This window comes from Pinus tabuliformis, chromosome X, assembly GCF_031772625.1.
Source record: "Pinus tabuliformis cultivar Carrire ecotype Pingquan chromosome X, CPIR1, whole genome shotgun sequence".
NCBI classification, from domain to species: Eukaryota; Viridiplantae; Streptophyta; class Pinopsida; order Pinales; family Pinaceae; genus Pinus; species Pinus tabuliformis.
In genome coordinates, this window is record NC_142308.1 from 859,202,002 (window position 1) to 859,210,770 (window position 8,769).

Genomic DNA, 8,769 nt, shown 5'->3' on the forward strand with positions numbered 1-8,769 from the left:
AACAAAGAGCAAATTGTTTGCTAGTAAGATAATAAACAAAATGCCCTAGCATTCAATTCTTGAGCCATTTGAAAATTTATAAGCTACCCACTTCTTCTTTGTATGTAGCCTGGAATTGAACCCTAATATCAGGATTTGGCGCCAAGGACCTTGAATAAATACCCTATAATGATATATTATGACTTAAGGCCATTAAACATACTCTTTAGTAAGTAGTCATAGGTCTATGATCATAATGCAACGAATACCAATGAATGATGTTTATATAAGCCAATTCATATCGACATTTCTCCAGATAGTCTATAAGCAAACTAAATTAGCAATTTAACAATCACGACTTGGAGCCTCGAACAATGTATATCAGAAATAAGATTCATGAGTTCTATCATTAAATGCACATGAAATTACTCAACACTTGTCTGCTATATGTGGGATTTGGCATCATTTGGCATCAACAGAACAGAGTTCTGAGAAATAAAGACTATGAGGCAATGGAGTGTTGGCTTAGAAGAAACAACCGACTTAATAATTTATATGATTAATGGAACCAGGTGTGTTGACCAAAGAAAAAATTGTTGAAATACGAATTTAGGTAGTTGAATTAACAGAGTACCAGAGCCCTTTTTAGGTTGAATGGGTTGAGGTATGGATGGAGGAGCTTGCTTTGCTGAAGAGAAATGACTTTACTTTCTAATAATCTTCTTTGGTAATGATGAAATGTAGTCACTATCACTGTAATATTAATATATAACAAATATTAATGGGAATTCACCAATAATGTATCCAATAGCCATGGGATATACCACGAATTCACCAAGAATATAACTACTTGAGTCATCAAAGTATATACTATGAAGTAAACACATTCATATTACTTAATAATAAATTCAACCTCAAGTGAGAACACCATCATATACCAAATTAAAACTTCTCTCAGAAAATCAAAAAATAATTCAATACTCAGTCTTTCCAAATATATTAGTATTAGGGTGATTGAATTAATATAAACTTTGGGGTTAAGGTGGATGGGCAATCTACAATATGATCAATACATTTATAGACATTCAAGTCGTGGTATGTAATACGCAAATCCAGTTATGACCATTTCATTCTTTGCATTCAATTAAGCTTAAAACAGAGATTTCAAAAAATATTCCTATTAAAGTGGAATAGCCGAGATAATGAATATGGAGAATACCCTCGATTGTCTATACACCCCAAGGTGAATGGATGGATTGTTGCGCAAACTCTTCTTCCAGTTGTTGCTACTCTGATATCGAGGATGTATAATTCTATAGTGCCTTGTGAGGATGAGGTCAATATTGAGGTTTATATGAATGAGTATGGTATGGACGCTGTCGTATTTGCACTGGCCAGGAAGAAGGCTACCAAGAGTATGCACAAGGATACCAGGGATCTCCAATAGTATGCCAGCTTGCTTACGCCGCCTTCGAATCGGAAGTGGCTCAGCGAGGAGCTCGTTGCAATTGCCGAGTTGCAAATCCTATTTTCTTTCCCCTCATTTTGGTTTAAATTCTACTTCTTTGTTTTGACTGATGCCGAACGAACCATCTTTGATGTCAAGAGACTCATTGGGAGAAAGTAAGTACTCTGATCTCTGATTCGCCCATTTATTAGACAATTATATTTATTGCAAGTCTAATTCTCGCCTTGATATTGAACCCACAAGGGTGCCAATCATGAAATTGGCATGTTAAGTCAGGGGTTGAGCAACATTTTGGTTGGGGTCAGATTAGGATTTGGTTTCTACCCTGTCCAAACTTCACGAAAATGATTTAAAACTTTTACTTGATGAGCACAATTAAATGAAAACATTTGTTTTATATAGGTTTGAAGACAAAGAAGTTCAGAAGGATATGAAACTGGTACCATACAAGATTGTGAACAAAGAAGAGAAACCTTATATTCAAGTTCAGGTACGAGATGGAGAGACAAAGGTATTTAGCCCTGAGGAAATCAGTGCTATGATTTTGACTAAGATGAAGGAGACTGCAGAAGCATTCCTTGGCAAGACTATAAAGGATGTTGTGGTGACTGTCCCTGGTATGCTTTCTTTTCAACTTTTTTTTAATGAGGTTGTGGGTAACCAATTGTTGACTGCATTGTGACTGTTAACTTGTGGGCTTGTGCAACTTATTTTACTGATGCACAGTGCCAAGCAACGAAGGATGTTGGTGTTATTGTTGGCTTGAATGTAGCTCGTATTATCAACGAACCCACAACTGCAGCAATAGCTAAATAGTGTTGTTTTTTATCTTGGTGGTGGCACATTTGATGTCAACGTTCTGACTATTGACAACAGAGTTTTTGAGGTTTTGGCTACAAATGGTGATACCCATCTTGGAGGTAATCTATCTGAACTCTGTCTGGCAGTTTTACATTACAAATTTGAATACGTGCATGGTGGTTATAGTTGACTTTTTTGGTTGGCTTTCGAGCTTTGAACTTACTGGGATGTACACTAATATGCAGGTGAGGACTTTGACCAAAGGATAATGGAATATTTCATCAAATTGATCAAGAAAAAGCACGGAAAAGATATTAGTAAGGATAGCAGAAATGAAATAAGACATTCAATGTGTTCCTTGTAATATAGATATAAACAAAACATCTAAAAAAAAGTAATTGCACAATGGTTCAATCCAAGAAAACAAGGTTTTCCACAAACCAACTAACTCTTCTAGAAAAATTCAACAATTTCAATTTAATAATCCTATCAGCCTCTCTTTGTACCTTTTGAGACAATTGCTAGTTAATTTATCCATATAATGCATATCTTAATAGATTACAACCACTTTCCCATGAAAATATTGAGTTTTATTAAAATATACATACTTTGAACCGTTTCGCATCATTGGGAGGATTCCACCGTATCTAAGTATTTTGTTTAAAATATGAATGATCCGCATGCTTCCATTAGGTAAGGACTGCTATGTGGGCTACCGATATTTCGGAGGTGAAGTTAAATTGACCAATCATGTGTAACGATTTGGTTAGCAATGAATTAACTTGCAATTAAAACAATATCCGGTGTTTTACCTCCATAATGGGTGCTTCACTTGAGATTATTCTATGTGAGTGAACATTCTAGTAGATTTTGTCCACTCGTTCAGACCATCAGTGCACTATTAAAATCTTTTATTTGACTGAATCAAATCCCCTGATATCTCTTTTTTCTTTCCATAAGCATCGTGATACTAATATTAAAGCTGTTTGTAATTATCTATATATCTCCAATAAGGTATTTAATAGAAAGATAAGATGTTGTATAAATACCTTGTACATTAAAATGAAATGATGACATGCGCCCTTTAATTATTATTCTTTGTAGGGCCCTTTGCTCCAACTTTCTTAAAAAGTAGATTCATCCAACAATATCTATAACAATTTTAATATGTGTAATAATCATATGTTATCCATATCCATCCCCACATATATATTGCAAAACACAACATGGTGCGTTGTATCTTTGATCGGCTTTGCATCGCATTTCAATCGTCGATATCGAGGCAGGCGATATATTTATTAAAATCTTGATTTTTATAATGTCACTATTAATGGTTGGACAAGGATAAGGTTAATGAAGGAAAAAGCACGCACAACGATTTAATATAATTATTATTTGAGACTTGTAATATTTTGTATATTGTCCACTAAAAATTAAATAAAATTATTTTGAAAGTCAGGTGCTTAAAATAATACATTGATTATAATATTAGGATTAGGATTAGGTGATAATGAGAAAATTGGTTGTGTGTAAAGATAGGTTTAAGATTATATTAGTTATAAAGATAAAATAATATAATATGGAGTTTTTTTGTTTTTAAATAGGTTATTTTGAACATGAATATGATTGACAAAACCCATATATTCTTATAATAAAACTAAAATTTATTAATTTGATTGAAGTTTCTTTGAACCACTCTAACAATTTCCAGTAATTTGACTTAGCCAAGTTTCCTTGAACCACTTTAACAATCTCCATTAAATTGCACTCCTCAACACTAACTTAGTCCCATTTACTTTCTAGTGAAGTACAGATAAAAAAACTTCCATCTACCAGATCACATGGGTAACTAGCCCTATTAAAGCCAATTATCTAGGACATTTTTGCATCTACATGTTCATTAACCATCTCATGTGAAAGCTCACATTCCCCCCCTCAAGCTAGGATACCAGTACATAATCTCACATTCCCCTTCAAGCTAGGATACCAGTACACTTGCCACCGTGTTATCATGGACATTAACCTAGTTCCAATCACTTTCTATTAAAATCCATATAAAAAAATTTCCATCTACCAAATTACATGAATAACTAGTCCACGAATTATCTAAGACACATTTTCATGTACATATTTATTAACCATCTCACTTAAGATCTCACATTCCTCTCTTCAAACATCCTCATAACTATCCAAATGATACATTCCACAATTTGATAAATCCATATACCACTACACTATCTATATTCCTCATTAAAATCTTAAAACCTTAAAAATATGTGGTCATACACATGTATACCTGAACAACATACTTCTAAAGAAATATACCTACCTATTATAATATTCTTAAAATTATAACACTTTAATCAGATTATTATCATTAAATTCCATTCAGAATTCCGAACAAATCCACCGTCCATATCAAGTTCTTATTCTGTCGCCAATAATTTCGCCGCAGTCTAATGGAAATAAAAGTTGGGAATCTTCCCGATAAAGAATGCATCAAAGCTGGAAAGAGTTTTTCCCCTGTAGTAAAAGAGATTCTTCTGCCTCTGGTCTGGTCTCGGCCTAAAAAGTAATTAAAGAGCATTGCTACTTGCACCACCGACTGTGATACGTGGATAAATCAATCCTTATTATGATTAGATCCTCGATACCTTTCTTTTCTTGTAATGCCCATTAATTTCGCACTGAGGACCTGCTTTGTACTCTCTAGGATTGAGTTGAATTTTCATTTCTCTCCATCATCTCCCTGACTGTTATCAGTTTCCCAGACTAAAATTGAGACGCAGAGGCGGAGAGATATTATATGCATGAATGGGTTACTGGGCATCGCCACTGATTGCATTTGTTCTTTTCATATTGTTGTCGCCGGGACTGCTGTTTCAGGTCCCTGGCAAACGCCGGACAATACAGTGTGCGAATATGAAGACGAGTGGCGCGTCCGTGCTGCTTCACTCTCTTATATTTCTCGTGCTTTTCATCTTATTTATGTTCATCTTCGGGCAGTTCCATACGCTGCATGTCTAGCGTACCTCGCTCGGCTTATTTCACAAACTGTAACTCAGTCTGCTGAGTCTCTGTAAATGTAATAATTAGAAGAGAAGTTTGAGTAAAATGTCTTACAAGACAATGTCTTTTACTTTTTACAATTCGCGTCCATACCTGCGCCTAATACCCATCTTCTTAACTTGTAAAGATACAAGTATTTATGGTGAGTGCCATGGTGTTTGTCTTTTTACTAGTAACTAGGTGCAAGGTTATTAAATTGAAAAGTGCTAATTCAATCTTTTTTTTCTCTCCTGATAGGTTTGATCATAGGGTCGGGCTAACCAAGTTGAATGAAATCTGTTAATTAAATGAATGCGTGCTCTAACTTAATATTATCACCAAATTTGTATGAAATTTCACACAACCTTAACTTAATTGTCACTCATGCTATCACCAAAATGATAAATTCTCACAAATACTGTGACCAAAATGGCATGAAATTTCCTCTCAACATTCCAAAAGAATTATTATATTAATTCCCTCCATAACATAATTGTGTTAACTCCCCGATATTGAAATACAGCAAAAAGAAATCAGTTTATTTCAAACCCAAGTAATTGCTTCCCTGCACTCAGCTTCACATCGGGTAATAAGAGCATGGGACAGATTTGGCTGAGTTCGTCTTCATATCAGCACCCTATATGTAATTTTCAAGGTGAAAATAATTTATGTAATCTTTACGATTAATTTCTTAGATGGATAAATACGAATTTAACTTGTGAGAGTGAGTGCGCACATTTGTAAAAGAAGGATAAGTATACTTTAAGGAGATGTAACACTTAAATTTGAAGTATAGAGAAGAAATGAATTTTTTAAAATTTTAAGTATCATATATTTGAGTTTAGGTTGATTGTAAATTTGACTATTTAATAACTGTATAGCTATGGACATGAATTCAAATATATATTACTTTACAGTGTAAAGGTTGTTAGGAAGAAACTAAGTAATTCCAACTACCGGTTACCAATGTTTAACAGCGATTTAAATGTTGATTCTAGAAATCGTTGAAAATAAGTAAGCTTTTCCAGGAAACCACCGCCTGAAGTGATCTCCAGCTTGTATATATACTTGTTAATCGATGAATGGACGTATGTTTTGTGTTCAGTGTTTGTGTGTTGTGTTCAAGAGCTATGCGCCTCTGATCTCTCTCCAAGGTTTCATCTCTTTAACCATAACAAAAAAAACTATATAGTTTGCCTCCTCACTCAAACAAGTTATCTCTGAATAATGTTATCAACGGCATGAAATTTACATTTACCTAAATAATGTATAAAGCCTGCAAAGGACATAAGGGTTATCTCTGAATAATGTTATCAACTTCCTGAAATTTACATTTACCTAAATTATGTATAAAGTCTGCAAAGGACATAAGGATTTAATCTATATGACAATGCCCATATCATACTTAAACTATGTATAAAGTCTGCAAAGGACATAAGGATGTAATCTATATGATAATGCCCATATCATACTTAAACTTGGTGTTGGGTTTCATGAACATTTTGTGCAATAGTTGGGAATTTTTTTATCAATTATTAATAAAAACGAGGGCGAATATAGTTCGGTGAAAGGAATTTGGAGCTTCCTTTATTGCGTAGAAAAAATAGTTGGGAAGATTTTTTTTATCAATTTATTAATAAAAACGAGGGCCAATAGAGTTCAGTGAAAGGAATTTGGAGCTTCCTTTATTGCGTAGAAAAAATAGTTGTGCATTGCCCAACTTGATCGACACAATATCATGAATTGAGGAGTTTGCGAGGACTGGTCGAGAATTAACATGTGGGAGTGTGTGCACTTATCTCTACCAGCTAGTATCTATGTAAGGATGTGCATACTGAAACATAATAGTTATGAATATGTAGCTCTAAATTATTGAATAGAAAGGTGTATTTTATAGCATAGAGGTTTTAACTATTTCAGTAGGATAGTTGGATTAGTTGATATTATAATGGATTAGTTGATATTATAATATTATAATGTAGTATAAAAGAGATATAAAAATATTTTATTTTTATGGTTAAATATAAATAAATATTTTAAGAGAAAGGTAACTTAATTAAACAATGAAAAATAAAAATTTGTTTATATATATTTTTAAATATTTTAATACAAATTTTAAATAAATTATTTGAATATGAATGTCAATTAATTTATTTTAATATCAATTTCATATACATATTCATTATGATAAAATATTTCAATCAACAAAAATTTCAATTATTTCCACATAAGGATAATAAAACAGAAATGTCTAATTCATTTAAATTTTTAATATCAAAATAATATGTAGTGTCTAAAATATTAAAAATTAAAAAAAATTAATGTAAATTATAATAAAATATTTCATGTAGAATTATATTAATTAAAAAAGATAAATAAATAAAAAAAATTACTATATGATGTACTTCATAAATAAAATATTTCACTATCCATGTTAAATATAAGATTCCAATGTCAACTATGTATATATTATATATAATTCAAAAGAAAAATCTATATATAGGATAAGCAATTGAAAAAAAAAATTATTAAGCCTAGAGGCTCATTCTACTATCCAATATGAGGGGGGATGTGCAATTATGCCTTTGTTCAACTTGGAGTTGACATGTGTCTCTTAAAAAAATGTTTTAAATGAAAAAACATTATTGATTATAATAAAAACATAAATGATTACACATATTTAGTTAGCTTTAATTAAAACTATTATAAAACATTAATAATCGCATTCTCATTGTGTTCACTTGGTTTATTGATATTTCACTTTCAATCTTCCAGTAATAAATAAAATATCTTGATGTCTCATTGTCTATCTTAAATATTGTAATTTTATATAACTTTACAAAGATAAATAATTAAAATTATATATATATATATATATCAAAGTTAAATAAACTATTATGAATATTTTTATTAACTAATATATTAACTAATATATTTCAAAATAAGAAAACATACACATATATGTAAGGTGTAATTTACAAAAGAATAAAAAATTATTTCTCTTATAAATATTTCAAACTCAAATAAACTATTTGAATATATGTATTGACTAGCATATTTCAATATGAACACACATATATATAATGTGTATGTATATGTGTGTTAATGTTTACTTTAGTAAAATATTTCAATACTTTAAAGAAAAAAGTAATTAAAGGTAAAATACTTTAGTTATTTCTTAATAAGAGGAAAATGTGTAACTCATTCAATTTTTAATGTAAAATATTATTAATAATAAATTATTCAAAAATGCAATTTAAACAATGAAAATTTACACATGGAGTATCTAGAGAGATACAAAAAACCAATATAGATCTGTCTTAATCATGGATTTATCAACCACTAAAAAAGATTAAATCTCTTGGCATGTGGTTAAGACAAATCTATAGTGGTGGTTAAAACATTTCAATAATCTCTCTATTTTACATTTTAGGCCCTTTTAAGCGATATGTTTGGTAAATTTTGCCTAAAAT